A 17,111-nucleotide genomic window follows, 5' to 3' on the forward strand; every position below is an offset into this window, starting at 1 on the left:
ATATATATATATTATAAATATATATACATATATATATATATACATATATATATATATATATATATATATATATATATATATATATATATATATATATATATGCTTACTATACGTCACTAAATAGCGCGTGACAATATATTTAGCCACGGCCACAGGAAAAGTAAAAGGAGGAGTACCTCCTTTTATTTTTCCTGTGTATACATATATCTCAGCATAATTGCCTCGTTCCACGGAGAGAGAGAGAGAGAGAGAGAGACTTATTGGTCTCATGTCTCTCTTAAAAGGGGTTAGCGATAAGATGACCTCTCGGCCATTGGTAATTGAGTAGAGGGTGTGATAAAAACACGCACGGTATCAGTACTACAATTAGCCTACCTACCTCAATAATCTCAAACAATTATCTACATATCTTAAAGGGAAATTATCACTTTACATTTTCATCATTTTCAATTGGAAACATTTAATCTTTAAAAAAATGGTTTTAAACCATCTGAAAACAAACAACTACCAGTATTATCGCATAAAATGTAGGATAGTTGGAGCTGGTATCGTACATCGTGCCAGAGACAGTTTAATCGTACATGAACGATTATTATCGTACGAATGGCAGCTCTCTCTCTCTCTCTCTCTCTCTCTCTCTCTCTCTCTTCTCTCTCTTCTCTCTCTCTCTCTCTCCTCGCCCGGTGTCGTATTGTTTCATGGCTGCTTGAAGTAGTTCTGTCACTTCTCCTCCTTTGGGACTAATGACTGTCCCCCCCTTAATTCCTTCATGCTGGATGTGTGTATGAAGGTGCTGTATGTGTCACCTAGTTTTTCTACTGAACTCGATAATTATAGTATTCATATCCATAATATTCCTTATTTAATTTCCATAATCTTCCACAATATTCCCCATTGAGTATAATACTCGTATTAACATTGACCTCCCAAGAGAGAGAAAGGGGGGGAGGTGGGGTCAACGGGGATATATGAGTTTCACCATACAAAATGCTAAACCTTAAAAGTTAACTTCATTTATAAAAGGTAGTTCCTCCTTTCGATACCAAGAAAGAGTTGTCGTCAATTGAATCTTATTTTTTTCTTTTCTTGGGGAGTTTAGTTTCTACCTTCGTGTCCTGTTTTGACATTCTACGATTCTCTCTCTCTCTCTAACTATATTTACCCGTGGATGGGCTATGACGGGATAGTTTTGAATCACAGACCCTGCAACCTTCAGCCAAGCTCTGCGTAAGAGAGAGAGAGAGAGAGAGAGAGAGAGAGTTGGAGGGGGGTGGGGGGGGGGGGGGGGGCGGTTGGTTGGGGAGGTTACTCGCACTTTCTCGCTCTTGAAGCGGATCAGAGACATCATCTGAACTCCAAACGCTTCCAAGGAAGCAATGGCAGGCACCACACGGCAGCCTCTGGCAGTCTATGTATTATTCCTGTTCCAGGAAGTCCAGTGTTTACCGTAAGGGTGGCAGGGGGGGGGGGCGGGTGGGAAGTATGTGGGTGGCGAAGGGGGTGCAGAAATCCTCTAAATCGGACATACAAAACGGTTGACGTGGGAGGATTTGCAGTCTCCTTTACAGAGAGATTTTTCTTATGAAGTCTTATACTGGAGAATGGCGAATGCGTCTCTGTCTAAGAGAAAACACGAGCACATTGAACCGGGGCACATGGAAACACAGAAGACGAGGGCGAACTCACGTTTTCAGCAACACGCCCTTCGATCCCCTCGAGACGGGTGGGGGGAGGGGGGAGGGGGGGGGGCACTGCCCCATTTGAGCACCTCTCGCGAAGGCGAAACTTGTTGCTAACTCTTCCATCTTGATTGATTGATTGATCATGGAATTTAGGGCATGGCCCAAACGCTGGGACCTGCAAAGATCATGCAGCGCTGCAGTGTTATATGATTGAATGAAATGGATGAAATGAATTAATCAATTAAAATCTCTTATACAAATGATCAATTAAAACTACAATTAAAAATATCGAACGACAAACAACAACCAAGACTAAGACATCTTATGTCACATAGCAACTAAAACAGACGACATTCACTCTCATTCAAAACCATTTACACCACAATTAAACAATCCACAGTTGAAGTTACAATTTAAAAATGACCTGACATGCATACATCCATTCAACACCATTTACACATAATTAAAAACAACAAATAAAATTATTAAATAATAATTAGGTACTTAAAATGATGACTATGAACAAAAGAAATAAATATGAAATAAAATCAATAAGTTCAAATTTACCACGCTACTTAAACTTCATAAAAAATCTTAATACAATTTAAAAATCTCACTAGTGCAGGAATATCTGCTCTGTCATCTAGATAGTGAATTAGCAGAAGAGTCGGAAGCAGAAGAGAGAGAGAGAGAGAAACCTTGACCCAAACAACACAGACCTCAGATGGTGGAGAAGAGTATCTTCATACATTCATCGCGATGAACCTCGACCATTATACTATTAAGAAATGTCTTGTGAAAAAAGTAATTTGTAAAATTTGATACGTAGTAAATATAATGCAAAATCATTATGATAATTAAAATTAAGTTTAGAGTTAGAAAATTGGAACTTTATTAAATATGATTATATTATGTAATAAAATTCAAGATATGTAATCTGTACAATTCACCATGTCAAAATAATGTATAATCATTATTGTATTATGTTAATAATATTAGTTAGAAAATTGTACCCTTACCCAAATATAATTGTGGATAAACCACACTTTATATTACTCTTACTAATACTTAGCTACTTAACTATTAGCCCTCACTCTTCCTTCGTTCACCCATCTTAATTACCTATCAGTTAAAAAAAAAAAAAAAAAAAAAAAAAAAAAAAAAAAAAAGCTGTAAGGCGGAAGGAAGGAATACCTCTCTCTCCGAACTTTCCTTTAACTTTTTATGATTTATTATGATTTTTCTCTCTTTAGTACTACAAAACCGTCTCCCCTGAAAGCGGCTGGCTCCGTATATTGCACAACCCAGAGGTTATTTTTGCATTCGTACTATATAACTGCTCTGTATACTATATATATGTATATATATATATATATATATATATATATATATATATGTGTGTGTGTGTGTGTGTGTGTGTGTGTGTGTATCGACAGATAATACTGCCAAAGCCCGTTTACAGCCATGAACAAGTAAATCAACAAATATGTGAAATGATCAATCGTCATAGGTCTAGGTTTCCGTCCCAAGATTCGGGTCTTGCCACATCTGAATAGATATTTTTTTTATTATTCTTTATTCCTATGTCATTCATTTCCCCACTTCATCTGCGACTCTCAATAGTCGACTAACGAGTCGTCAGACTGAAAAATACGTGGACTTCAGAGTATAGATCCAGAAGGCCTTATATATGCTGCTCGGGCTCTTGCTCTGCGTGTTGGCAACAGCGCGTGGATGAAACAACAGATGTCTAGACGCTGTATGTGATAATGTGAGAGAGAGAGAGATATAACTGTCTATAACAGTAGGTTATAAACAACTAAACTTAATGTCGTTAAAGATCTGCATCCGATGAAAATAAGTCAAGCCCATAGACGTCTAAATTTCATTCAGACATATATACATAATTCACGTCTGAACTCTTATCATTATGTATAATAAATATACTTCATATCTGCTGGAGTTTATTATAACATGCGTAAATTTCAACACTTACTATAGACCTAGTCGATAACAGTATTTCAGAGAGAGAGAGAGAGAGAGAGAGGGTGATGGTGAGGGTGAGGGAGTCTCGTATACCTTGAGCGATGCACATGACAACTGCGTTCGCACGTAAGGCTTCAATCTTGACTTCAACTTCATTGAAGTAGTGATCATTGCAAAGCTGTGAGTGCAAGTGATGGGAAATATAGTTACTTGCGCTAAATGAAAGTACTAATGGCTATAAAAAAATAAAGTATTGCATTTTGCCAGGTTTGCAGGCCGTAGTTGAAATCGAAGTCAAAGCCAATCAGCATTGGGACACAGGGGAACGGAAGACTTTATCACGGACTGCAGTGGATTTGAATTTTGAATCACTCCTACAGGTGCATGCTCAGACTCCCCCCCCCCCCCCCCCACGGTCCTAATGCAACACCCACGGAACACCTTCCCTACACCAACACTTACCCACACACGTACGTAAACACACATTTTGATTGCTAGATCATGAGAAATGTGTAGGATTAGACAGATGCTGTTATGTCAGCACATCTGGATATACGGTGAAGCAGTTTCAACCTCTAGAACAGTTCCAGACTATAGAACAGTTTCAAACAGTTGAGAGAGAGAGAGAGAGAGAGAGAGAGAGAGAGAGAGAGAACGCCTGTATTAATTATTGTTTTCCTGAATTGTTAAGAGAGAGAGGAAAAAGAGAGAGAGAGATAAAGAGAGACTACAATCAGGACTATATGACGCTTCCGAAAGCTTCGACGAGGATTCGTTTACCTCACACGAATATAATTTCACTAATCAAAAAAAAACCAATATTGAGTCATATCATCATCGAACGTCAACGGCAAAATTATATAGTGATTTATAATTCGTTAAAGAAATTATCATGAATTATTAGCGATTAATCCCAAATTATTCGAACCTATCGCAAGGAATCGAACGCAGGCGTGACAGCGGCCACTAGTAATCTTGCTTTACTTCTCGATGTCCGTGCGTTCGTAAGTGAGTGATCACACAGACGATTTTCATACGCAGTGATATACGACGCTCTTGGGTTCAATTTTGGGTTGAATTTTGAGATTGGATTCATTATCGTTTTATGCATGTTTCATAATTTATATATCACAGACAATTGTGTGTGATCCAACTCCCCAGTCGTCATCGGCCAAAAATAGGGGTGGGGGGTGTGAGGGGATGGTTGTGGGAGGGGATGACTGGCCATTGAGTCTCCTCCGTGGTGTGGAGGGTGGGCTTGGGTTGGGGTAGGTAGGGTCCCCCTTCATCACTGTACTAGATGACAGCGGGAGAAATTACGCTTTTTTTCAATGAGCTGATTATATCTGGTTTTTATTTCAGTCAAATGGATATCTGTATATATATATATATATATATATATATATATTATATGGATATTATAATATATAATATATATAGCCGAATTATTTTTTTATTTTATAATTTAATCTTCAAGAAATAAAAGCATACAAATTTATCTTCTCGTAGGTACAAAAAAATGGACACCCCAAAATATGCAAGAGTTAAAGCCTTTCAGCCTTGGACTTTTTAGTTCACAAATTTACTTTTTATTTATGCCACATTATACGTGTGTACCTTTTTAACATTGAAATATGGCTTCCGTGAAATATACTGCATAAAGATGCCAAATTCCTATGAATCTGCATTTGTGACGTGATGCTGTCAGAAAATGGCGAGGGATGTACATACAAGGAAAAAAATACACACCAAAGCAGGAACTCATTGCAACAGAAAATAATACGAAATGTTTGATACACCTGGCAGAATACGGTAAAAGATGGTGGATATTTTTCATCTCTTTATTTCATTAAATATTCCTGTGACTGAATAGTACAGCGCCTAATCAGCTCATTAAGTAATTTGGTTATGTTCTTTGTTATCATATAATAAGGAAAAAACTGCCGCTAAACACCCAGCAACATTAAAATAATAAATAAAAAATATAAGTAAGATTAATCATTTCGTAGTCTTCACTTTAAAAAGGTCGTACTAGGGCAAGACAAAGAAATTCCAAAGGTATAGCTACGATGAATGCTTCCTTATTCATACAATACTGAGGGTTAATATCTATTTATAGTCTATCCTGCTTTCGCAAAGATCCTCCTCCCCCTGAAGTGAAAAGTGTTGAGCTCATAACCATTCGTATCCCTGCTTCTAATGAATATTGATCTTCCGATAATAAGGAAATTTCAATATAAATAGTTTCATATAGTAGAACTGTAGTTTTGTTCAGTAATAGAAGCACACACACACACACACACACAGCACACACACACATATATATATATTATATATATAATATATATATATAATATATATATATATATATATATATATATATATATATATATATATATATATATATATATATATATATATTGTGACGAAGTGCCAAGTATCTGGTTACTACACTTTTACCATTCATTAACTGTTACCTCACAAAAGCCAGACAACCTGAAACCCTCATCACAGGTACTAAACGACTGAATACTCTAAAGGCAACAGTGATCCCTTAACAACTTACCAGTATTGCAGAAAATTAGACTAAGTTCATCAAAACAGTGTGAGGTAATCTTGTAAGTAATTAAATTAATCAAAGGGCATTACTCCATCAACAACTTTAAAAGTCTAAGTATTTCCCTGATTTCAGAAGTCTAAGTACTTCCCTGGTTCCAAGTCACTTCAAGTTAATTGAAGGAAAACAGATCAATTACCACTCTATATTTCTACCTAACATCAATATAATCATATGCAAATATACTGGTTAGAAATGAAAACACTTACAAAAATTTTAAACAGAAATTTATCATTAAACTCAAAATTTATAAGTGAAATTCACAATATGAAAATTACTGTTACTTGAAAACAAAGTAAAGTTTAATTAATTCTTGAATCAATTAAGTAAAATTAAATCAAAAATTAATTTTATCACAAAATTCAAGAAAATTAATTCATTCAAAAATTCAAAAGTGTTAGGCAATATTGAAATTTGGAAATTAATTCACAAGTGCTAAACATAATAAAAACTTGAAAAGAATTCTAAGTAAATGCAAATTAATTCACAAGTGTTAAATTTAATTAAATGTGCAACGATTAATTTAATGAAAATAACTAAGTTCAATTAAATTGGTTGAATGCAAATGAAAATCGACGAACAAATGTGGAAAATACCAAAATTGCAAAAGTATTAATCACACAGAATATAAAATAAAAACACACACTTCAATAAGAAAATGGATAAATGCACAAAACACAAAAAAATCACTTCAAATCAAACAAACACAAAACACAAAAATTTGCAATGTGTAAAAATGTAAATAGTTTCTCTCAAACCACTGTAACTATTAATTATCAGTTTTTACCAAACCTTAGTAACCATCAGTTATTAATTTTTACCTAACCACTGTTCCCATTAGTTATTAGTTGCAACTAATAAAAATATGTCACACTTTACCTTCTTGGTATACCAATTCTCTTTCTTTGCTGCAGGCTTGTTTCACACTTTCACAAAACCAGGCCCCATTACACAACAATGTTTGTTCAGAGAGAGAGAGAGAGAGATGTGATCGCTTTGAGAATCTAAGCCCGAATGAAACTTTCATTTCACACAAGAGCTGGGCAGTGGAGAGGACACAAAACGTTTAGGGATTCAATTCTTTCTAGCAGCTTCGAAATCTGACACAACTTTACATACAAACTGTGAAATTTGCACGTGACACTTGGCAAAGACATACGCGTACGAGACCAGTATACATTCATGTTCGTACCCGATCAAGACGAAGGTCAAGCGATAATTAAAACTGACATGTTTTGATAACAACACGAAGACTCGAGCTCCCTTAATCTCGAGGAGATGAAAAGTTTCTGAAACAATTCTAGCTTTGAACGGACAAAGAAAATCTCTCTCTTTCTACATTCTACATTATATATTCTTTTATATTACGTTATGCAAAATCTGAACACACATTTTAAACATCCTATCTCCAAGCTAGCTAAGAATCTGAAAAAATGTAGCCAAAATCGTATACACAATATTTTATACAGTCTAAGAGGGGATATATGCATTTTGAAAGTAGCAATGTATAATAATATATATACATATATTCTTCTATTAAAACAGAGTACGTCTCAAGTATAAAAGATCCATTAAACACTGTTTTAAAGCTAAGGACTATATTTCGGTGGACTTACTTCCACCCTTTTCAAGCAATGAATGACAGAAGGAGTTTCATTAGCGAAATATGTGGTAGGAGATATGCCCTTAGGTGATGCCTGGCATCTGTTAATTGTCTTAATCCGCTTCATCGTTGCTTTAAGGAGGATATTGTCTATCAGATCAGAGTCCCAGTCTTCATTGGAAAAGGATTTGATAAACTTAAATTTTTTTGGAAACAGGTTTCTGCTGAACGTTAACTAATGATTTCCTTGGTGTATTCAGATAAGTGAAGATAAAAGGGTTTGGGGGCCTAAGGTTTGTGTAATCTCTCGTAAATTATCCATGCGAGGGATTAAGATTTTGTCTGTGAATTTTTCCTTTTCTTTTTTCTCTGTAGGTTTGTAAAAAAAAATTCTTTGCTTTATTTATGGCTTTTTCTATTGTGTGCTTGGGGTAATTTAACAAGATAATTTTATTTCTGATTGCTTCAAGTTCTTTGTTAAGAAAATCTAGGGAGCAACCTCTCAGGGCTCTAAGATATAAGTTACTTTCTATGACGAGTTTGACTGAAATGTCATGACAGCTGTAAAAATGTATGTATGGAAGTGAGAATGTCGCTTTCCTATAAACCGTGAATTCATAGTTATTAGTTCTGATGATTAAGACATCTAAAAAGGGGATTTGGTTATTGTTTTCCCATTCTACTTTAAATGCCTTCATCTTCTCGAGAATGATTTGTATTTTCTTTTCTCTTCAAGGAAAATTCCTTTGCAAGGGGAATTTGCGTGAAATAGCAGCTTCATTTGAAACTTGGATGAAACTCATTTCTACTTTCTGCCTCGAATTGCTAATGACAGAACTTGGAGAGAACCCGTCGGCTTTCTCAGAATTCTTGTGGAAAAAGTCAGTCAGCTTAGTTAAGGAAATAGATTAGTAATAAGACGAAACAAAAATAAACGCCATTGAACTGAAGAAAAAGCAGCTATGCATAGGAAGAACGAATAACTGCATTAGTTTAATATATCCTAAAAAGGAAACCTTCAGGTTTATGAAGAATGTATATTTCAAGCATTAGAATCGAGAAAAAATCCTCATATTTACAAACAGAATTGAGGAAAATATGAAATGATTAGCCATATATCAAAGGAATATCTTGAAAATAAAGCAGCAAAATAAGAGAATTTATTTAGAAATAACAGCGAAAAAGCAATCAGTAAAAGGTTGCAGTTCTTACTTAGACTGAGTTTCATTTTTTACTATGAGAAATAATTTAAAATATAGGGTATTTCTTGAAGCAAGTTACCTTCTGCTATATTATCTGATGGTTATTTAAGTGAACGAAGGTGTTGTATTGTGAAATAAGAGTGCGAGCGGGAGAAATGTCTATAAAAGTGGTATTGAAAGGAACACCTCAAATACTTTGAAGAGAACAAAATTCTCTATCCCTGAATCCTATAACGATGTTGGATTATTTTAGTAATTGATATAGTTTACAACCCTACATTCTTCTCCACTAATGGATACGTACATGATATTCCACAACTTTTGCTTTCCATATACGTATATTGTGATTCTGAGGTATGAATCCTATTCAAATTAAAACTTTTAGTGAAAAGGTCTATTCCGTTAAGGGGGGGGGTGTTCTTGATACATTCTAGTATTTAAATCATATAACCTTTGTGTTGATGACAAATTTCCATGCATGAGTGAGTAATCAAATGCCAATTAATGTGAATTTCCCGTCATTTAGCTGCCTCATGTTGCTACTTTTTATCTGATTAATTGGATGCTATATTGGTAAAAGAAAAAAGAAAGTGACATCATTAACTGGGAATTGGTAATTTAAAATGAATACTTACCAGAGCAAATTAGCATGGGATTTTAATGAATGGGTCATAATTCAGTTTCACTCTAGGTCTATTGGACTGTTAGTAAATGAAGAACATTACTTTTTTAGTAATGATAGTGAAATATATGTCGTGAGATAATAGCTATTGTTTGTACATGTAATTTCGGTGTTTAAAAGAGTAACTGTAATGAGATTCATTCATGAGGGATCTGAATATTCAACTTATAAATATTAAGAGAGCATAAAAGATCAGTAGGATATGCTTCAGAATGCTCAGGGATTTTAGAATATATAAATCATAGCGGTTATACCATAAAATGGAGAGCTGCCGAGATGTTTGTTAAAAGTAGCTGCCGTACAAAAATAATGTTCTGGAATCCACAATTATTAGTCAGACCAACGATATGAACCTGTCAGAAGGACATTGAAAATCGGATGAACAGAAGAATTTATTTTGATACTTTTGCTCAAGCAGGTGTTCCAGCTTATACGCCCACCAGACTCGACAAAGATGTGAGCTAAAGAGGACTAAAATACAAGCGACTGATCTCGTTCCAATTCGGGTCAACAGGAATACCACCAACCACCAACGGTTGTATTGCCACACATACCTAGTATGCATTATAAATACTATTGTCGCCTCCCAATTTTTGACATTTTTATCCATCTACTGATTTCTTATTTCGTTTTCTTTGCCACCGAATGCCACCAGAGGTGTCACAGGTTTCCCAAGATTGTTTTCAGCCATAATTAGAAAACTGAGTTGCTCCTGCATTTTGAGCGTGAAATGAATGTTTACCTTATAAACTCTAACGTAATGGCGCAGAAGTTGAAAAAAAATTGAAATGTTTCATAAAGTTTAAAGTTATTCTGTGTGTGTTCTAACTTGATATCTTATCACAAAAATCATCTTTCTAGTACTATAATCTAAAATCAAAACCACAAACCTCAAAATTTTCAAGGAAAAAGCATGACAGCATATCCAGTATTTCTTCTTAGTTTTGTTCCATTCTTTTCTTCCTTCATTTCATTTTTTCTCTCTTGTTTTTTATGTTCGTTTATCTGACTTTTTCCATCACCATCTATTTCCTTCTGTCAATGCCCCCATTTATTTTTTTTTTTATTTTTTTTTTTAAGTTTATTTCGTTTTAATCACTCTACTCAGTATTATTCTCTTGCTGCTCTATCTCTATTCTGCGGATTCTGGTTCTTCCTCTTCTTCATATTTCAAAAATACTTAAAAAATCACAGTAGATGCACGTGACTTCATTTAAATAAGCGAATACCACAGGAAAATGATAGTCAGAAATCCAAGCGCTTTCGTCTTTACTAAGACATAGTCAAGGAACGGATGAAATACAATTGGAGAGAAAGGTCTCAGGTACACAACAAGATCAAGAATACCAGATGGTTAATTATCAAAAGGGTAAAAATTAAAGAGATAATCCAGGATTATCGGATATCACACGGTCACAAACCTAAACATAGATTTAACCCTAACGGAAACTACAAAGTATCCATACAGTCCAAAACATGTTAAAACTCGGTATATTAATTTTGTTGCTTATATCTATCTACAACTTTTTTTATTATGAAGGCATCAAGTTTAAATAAACCAAGACTTAAATTTACAAACATATCCATTATTTGACTTGATGAAACAAGATTCAGTGATATTCTTTTAACTGTGTCATTACATGATTAAGGCTCTTGCTTGACTCATATGTACGAATAATGCATTCGATATTTGTCCAGTTCTCACAGAATATTGGTGCTGTTTGATTCGTTGTGAAAAGGGATTTTCAGATTTGTCCATAATGTTTCTGAAAACCTCATATATATATATATATATATATATATATATATATATATATATATATATATATATATATATATATATATATATCAATTCAGGAATGCCGAAGACACATGGATGTTTTAAAAGATTTATTCATAGAGAAACGTTTCGCACATGACTATGTGCATCATCAGTCTGAAAAATGACAAAATATTAACATTAAAAATACTAAAAATACACAGGATTCTTAAAATGACAATTAAAAACAAATTTAAAAGACTAAAAGTAAGAAGCAAAGTAAAAACAACTGCTGTTACACCAACCTTCCAGGTACAGAGGAAGAAGACAGAATGACAAAAAGAGGGACAACAACCTCCAAAGACGACTATGCCAGATATAGTTGAGCAGAGGAGAGCCACCCGTTTTAACGATGGAACGAGTCTTTTAATATATAATGACTCTAAGGTCGTCAGATAATCTGCATCCTTAGAATACGCTAATATGGAGAAGTGCTGCTTCTTAACCTCAATTTTACAATTGATAGCATGATTTTTTATATTTGAATGTTCTGGTCTGCTCAATCTTTGTCCCGTTCTAAAACTCAACCCAACCCTAAGTGACTATAATAACGCATCTGCAACAACCTCTTCGTCGATCCAATATAAGTACCAGGACATCCTGGGCATGTAAACTTATAGACCACATTGGATCTCATGAAGGGCTGCAGATGGTCCTTGAAGCCAAACAAGGAGCCAACTTATGTATGCTTCAATCCCTTATATTTTTAACTCCAAATTTTTGCATAAACTGAAACGAATTATTGAAACCGAAATACCGTGTATTAATTTAAAATTAAATTCAAACAATCCCAGTAAAATTGGCTCCTTGTTTGGATCATACTGTAGATAGTATATATATATATTATATATATATATATATATATATTATATTATATGTTGGTATATATATATGTATATATATATATATATATACAATACACACACACACACACACACACACACACACACACACACACATATATATATATATATATATATATATATATATATATATATATATATATATATATATATATATGTATATGTGTGTGTGTGTGTGTGTGTGTGTGTGTGTGTATCACATGAAGCCGTTTGCCTTATTATCTTGTGTACATTATTATTCTATTAGGCTTGTTTTCATTTTCTACAAATGGGAAAACTCATGATGTATAACATGCAGGTTTTATAAACCATTTTCCCAAGAAGTTCACGAACCTCGAATACTCGTGAAGAGGAATGGTATTTGGAGGTAGGCCTTCCTCTGAGACTGTCTGATGGTTATAGCCATAGATATAAAAGCCTAGATGCCGCATCGGCTGGCCGGACATACGTCAACAAGTCCGCCATCTTGGCGCGGGAATTCAAACAATGCAGCAGGCTGCAGTATATGACGTTTTTTTCCGCCACTATTCGCTTAATATTGCACGGATTTTCTTGTCTGATGGCTCGTTACAAAGCTTACATAATTCCCTACAAGGAATCTAATAAATAAAGTTGTTCCTTATTGTTTGAAAGTTAACTTGCAATGACTTTGTTTTAGCAGGTAGGGGAGAAGGAGGGGGGCTAGTTGTACACAAATGTTAATATTTACCCATAACTATTGCTGTAAACAATAATTTGAAATGCTGTGATAAAGACAGATGACTAAAGTAGGCCTTACAGCTATGGATCTGTGGCAACTAAGTAAAAATCTTTGTCTCTCGAAGTGCTCTGTTAAAAAATCCCCAATATAATTTTTTGGCACAGGCCTACAAGTTTAAGTCATAAAAAACTGTAGGGTTGAGCCTAAAATAAACTACAGTAGGCCCTAGAATAACTAGGATTTCTGTGTTATCTAGCCTTTGCATCTCTGCCTGCTCCTTTTGAGTCCTGGGTGGGGGGTGGGGGTTCTTCCATTTTTTGGAACGGATGCTCCTCAGTGAATTCTGACCTCTAGACCTGGCTTTGGAAAAAAAATTTAGCGGGTATAACAAGAGACCTCGTCTAGTGGCAAAAGTGACCTATCTCTAGACCTAATTTTTATATGGTGAAATAATTATATAGAACTTAAATTTTTAAACACAAAACTACCTTTAATTTGCCTCAGACTAAGATATATCATTTATGGCAAGCATTAACAGTTCAATATAGCTCATCTCTAGACCTGTGTTGTCAAGGACCCAAATTATTATACCTTATTTGGGATAAGGGCCTGGGCCATCTCTATACTCTATAGAACCAAAATTGCCAAAATGAGCCCAATCCTGACGAGCATACCTATAATTTATTTAGCGGGTATCAAGAGACTCGTCTAGTGGCAAAAGTGACCTATCTCTAGACCTAATTTTATATGGTGAAATAATTATATAGAACTTAAATTTTTCATACTTTGATAGATACTTAATTTGGAACACACTACAGACTAATATATATCATTATGGCAAGCATTAACAGTTCAATATAGCTCATCTCTAGACCTGTGTGTCAAGGACCCAAATTATTATACCTTATTTGGGATAAGGGCCTGGGCCATCTCTATACTTCTATAGACCAAAATTGCCAAAATGAGCCAATCCTGACGAGCAACCCTATATACCCGGTCATAGTAACCGTCCCCCCCCCCCCCCCCCCCCCCCCCCCCCACCGAGCCTTTCAGCCTAAGACCACAATCATAAGGCCAGTCTAATTTTTTTCAGCTAACTGTTTCATTGGTTTGGTCCCACACATGTATAAAATTTAAAGCTGTGGGTGGCCTTATGGTCATTAAGCCTATACTTTGAAGTAACAACTCTCAAAATGTATTGCACAATGATTTATTTTCATGATATTTGTTCTTACATTGAATGTATATATAACATTTATTGTACATGTGCATTTATTTATAAATATTTCCCAGCAATTTAAACAAGTTTTTTTTTCATTGCTGTTTCCAACAGTTTAATGATACTACATTGTAATGATAATCTATATGCATTGATATGAAATCAGCAGGCTATATCAAAACATCAACAAAAACTCATTATGTGCCTTGCTTGGCCATTTAGTTCTTATTACAAGGACCAGATTAACACTAATATTACATAGCTATAATGCAGTGAAAGAAATATAGAAACATCAAATTAGTGTCCAACATTTTACCCTATTGACCTAATGGCCCTTAAACAATAATGTTTTAACCATTTTTTTTCGTAGGCTGTCTTATCACAGCATTTCAAATTATTGTTTACAGCAATAGTTATGGGTAAATATTAACATTTGTGTACAACTAGCCCCCTTCCCCCTACCTGCTAAAACAAAGTCATTGCAAGTTAACTTTCAAACAATAAGGAACAACTTTATTTTATTAGATCCTTGTAGGGAATTATGTAAGCTTTGTAACGAGCCATCAGACAAGAAAATCCGTGCAATATTAAGCGAATAGTGGCGGAAAAACGTCATACTTCAGCCTGCTGCATTGTTTGAATTACCGCCCCAAGATGGCGGGCCTGATGACGTGCGCCAGCTTATTCAGCTAGCGCCCGATGCGGCATCTAGGCTTTTATATTATATCTATGGTTATATCTTTCAGGTACTATTTAAGCCCCAGGTGGTCTTCGTCTCATCATTTTATTCCATTTAGTTTGCTGGATAATATTGTACTATAAGTATATTTTGTATCAATTGTGTGGAAAAATACTATCTATACACCGTCATTGTAAAAATAAGAACGTAAAATTAGCCGTTGAAACAGTTTTGGGCGATTCCGGTTTTATAGCTCATAAAACTGGTAGCTGAAGTGGCTGTCAGTTGAATCGTAGTGGCCTCAGATTGAGGGAAAGAAAAGAAGAAGGAAAATAGAATCCTCTTTTTATTTCAGTCTCAATCAATTTTCATCCATCTTAAAGTTCTATTCTGTTTCTTTTTCCTCTTTCATCTGAAGACTTTCCCCTTTACTTGGTAGTTTCCTTATTTGTTTTTATCCATTTTTTAACATTTCTTTTCCAAAACCACTTTCTATTACTGCATAACTGATTTAAAAAGTTTGAATGTGTCGAACACTAAACAAAAATCAAGGACGTTATATCAACCCCACATGTTTAATACCTATCTATTTACCTAAAGGCTGAATGTTCTCTCTCTCTCTCTCTCTCTCTCTCTATCTCTCTCTCTCTCAAAGAGTGAACATCTCTCTTTAATAGCCACTCGCCTTAGTAAAAAACAGTCCTCATTTTTTGTAAACGTAATAAAAATCGATTACTTATGTTCTATTCATCTCCGGGCATAACTAATGGTATATTCCTAATCAGAAAAGTGCGATTTATGCTTTTCTGAAGTATTTATAGGTCCCTAAGCTGGTTCCTGTTTCTAAAATAATACCATATCACTACTACTATTTGTAGTTTTAGCTCCCTCCTTGACAGCTTGTTTATGTTCTTGTAATCTTGTGTCCTTCCCACTTTTTTTCCTCTTTTTAGAGAGAGAGAGAGAGAAGTGGTTTGGTAAGGGGGGGGGGGTGTTGGCCTTGACCGTCTCTTGCAAGAAATTATCACAAATGTAATTTGAGCCACGGATGATATTCTGAGACTAGTTGTCCTTATGTGAAATTTCTATATATTTATTCATTTATTATTTATTTATTTCTGCTGGGGATGAAGTTAATGCGTTGAGCTCATTTTCCGTAGTAAGATTATGACATTTTATACACATCTAATCCATTCAGCAGAATGAAAAAATCCCTATACATTTCTAGCCTTTTGCTGTAACGGATGGATTATTTATAGTCCTTCTGTTCCACATACGCTTACTCTAGTGGGTAACTAATAATAATTCCGAAAGCGTTTTAGGGAACGTCTCTGGGGGAATATTTGGTCTGGATATGCTGAACTGGTCTCTCTCTCTCTCTCTCTCTCTCTCTCTCTCTCTCTCTCTCTCTCTCCAGAAAGGAAATATTTATCGCTCACACATTCACGCATTCGTTATTCGGCGGTCTAAACGGAAGCCTACTTAGAAGCAATATTCTGTCAGAGTGAAATCGCTGATCGAAGCAATTGCATCGCATTCAGAAGCAATTTCCGGAGATACCTGTGAAGGGCTCCTGCCCAGCTGTACTTCACATTCAGTAACTCTGTTAGCACAGATTATTCTCGTTTCGTTCAGATAATGTGTAACTTTTTTTCTTTTTTATATGATAACTCGCAACGAGAAATGTTTTACTTCATTATCAGTTGATATTCGGGTAAATCTTACTAGTTAGTCGCCCATTACCAGGTGTTAATATTTACTTAATAATCTGTTATATTGTGATATAAGTTTTTTTTTTTTTTTGTCATTCTAAATGAACGCCACACAAATGGGATATTGTTTTTCGCTAATATAAGAAACTACCACAATTGGTATTTCTGCCCACATTTCAGATAATATATTAATAATAATATGAATAATAATAATAATAATAATAATAATAATAAAATAATAATAATAATAATAATAATAATAATAACTAATAATATCTTCAGATATTCAAGTCTAATTCACTTCCCTATGCTTTGGATCGTAAGATTTTTCTTTAAATTATAATGAA

Source organism: Macrobrachium nipponense, chromosome 36 (assembly GCF_015104395.2).
Source record: "Macrobrachium nipponense isolate FS-2020 chromosome 36, ASM1510439v2, whole genome shotgun sequence".
NCBI classification, from domain to species: Eukaryota; Metazoa; Arthropoda; class Malacostraca; order Decapoda; family Palaemonidae; genus Macrobrachium; species Macrobrachium nipponense.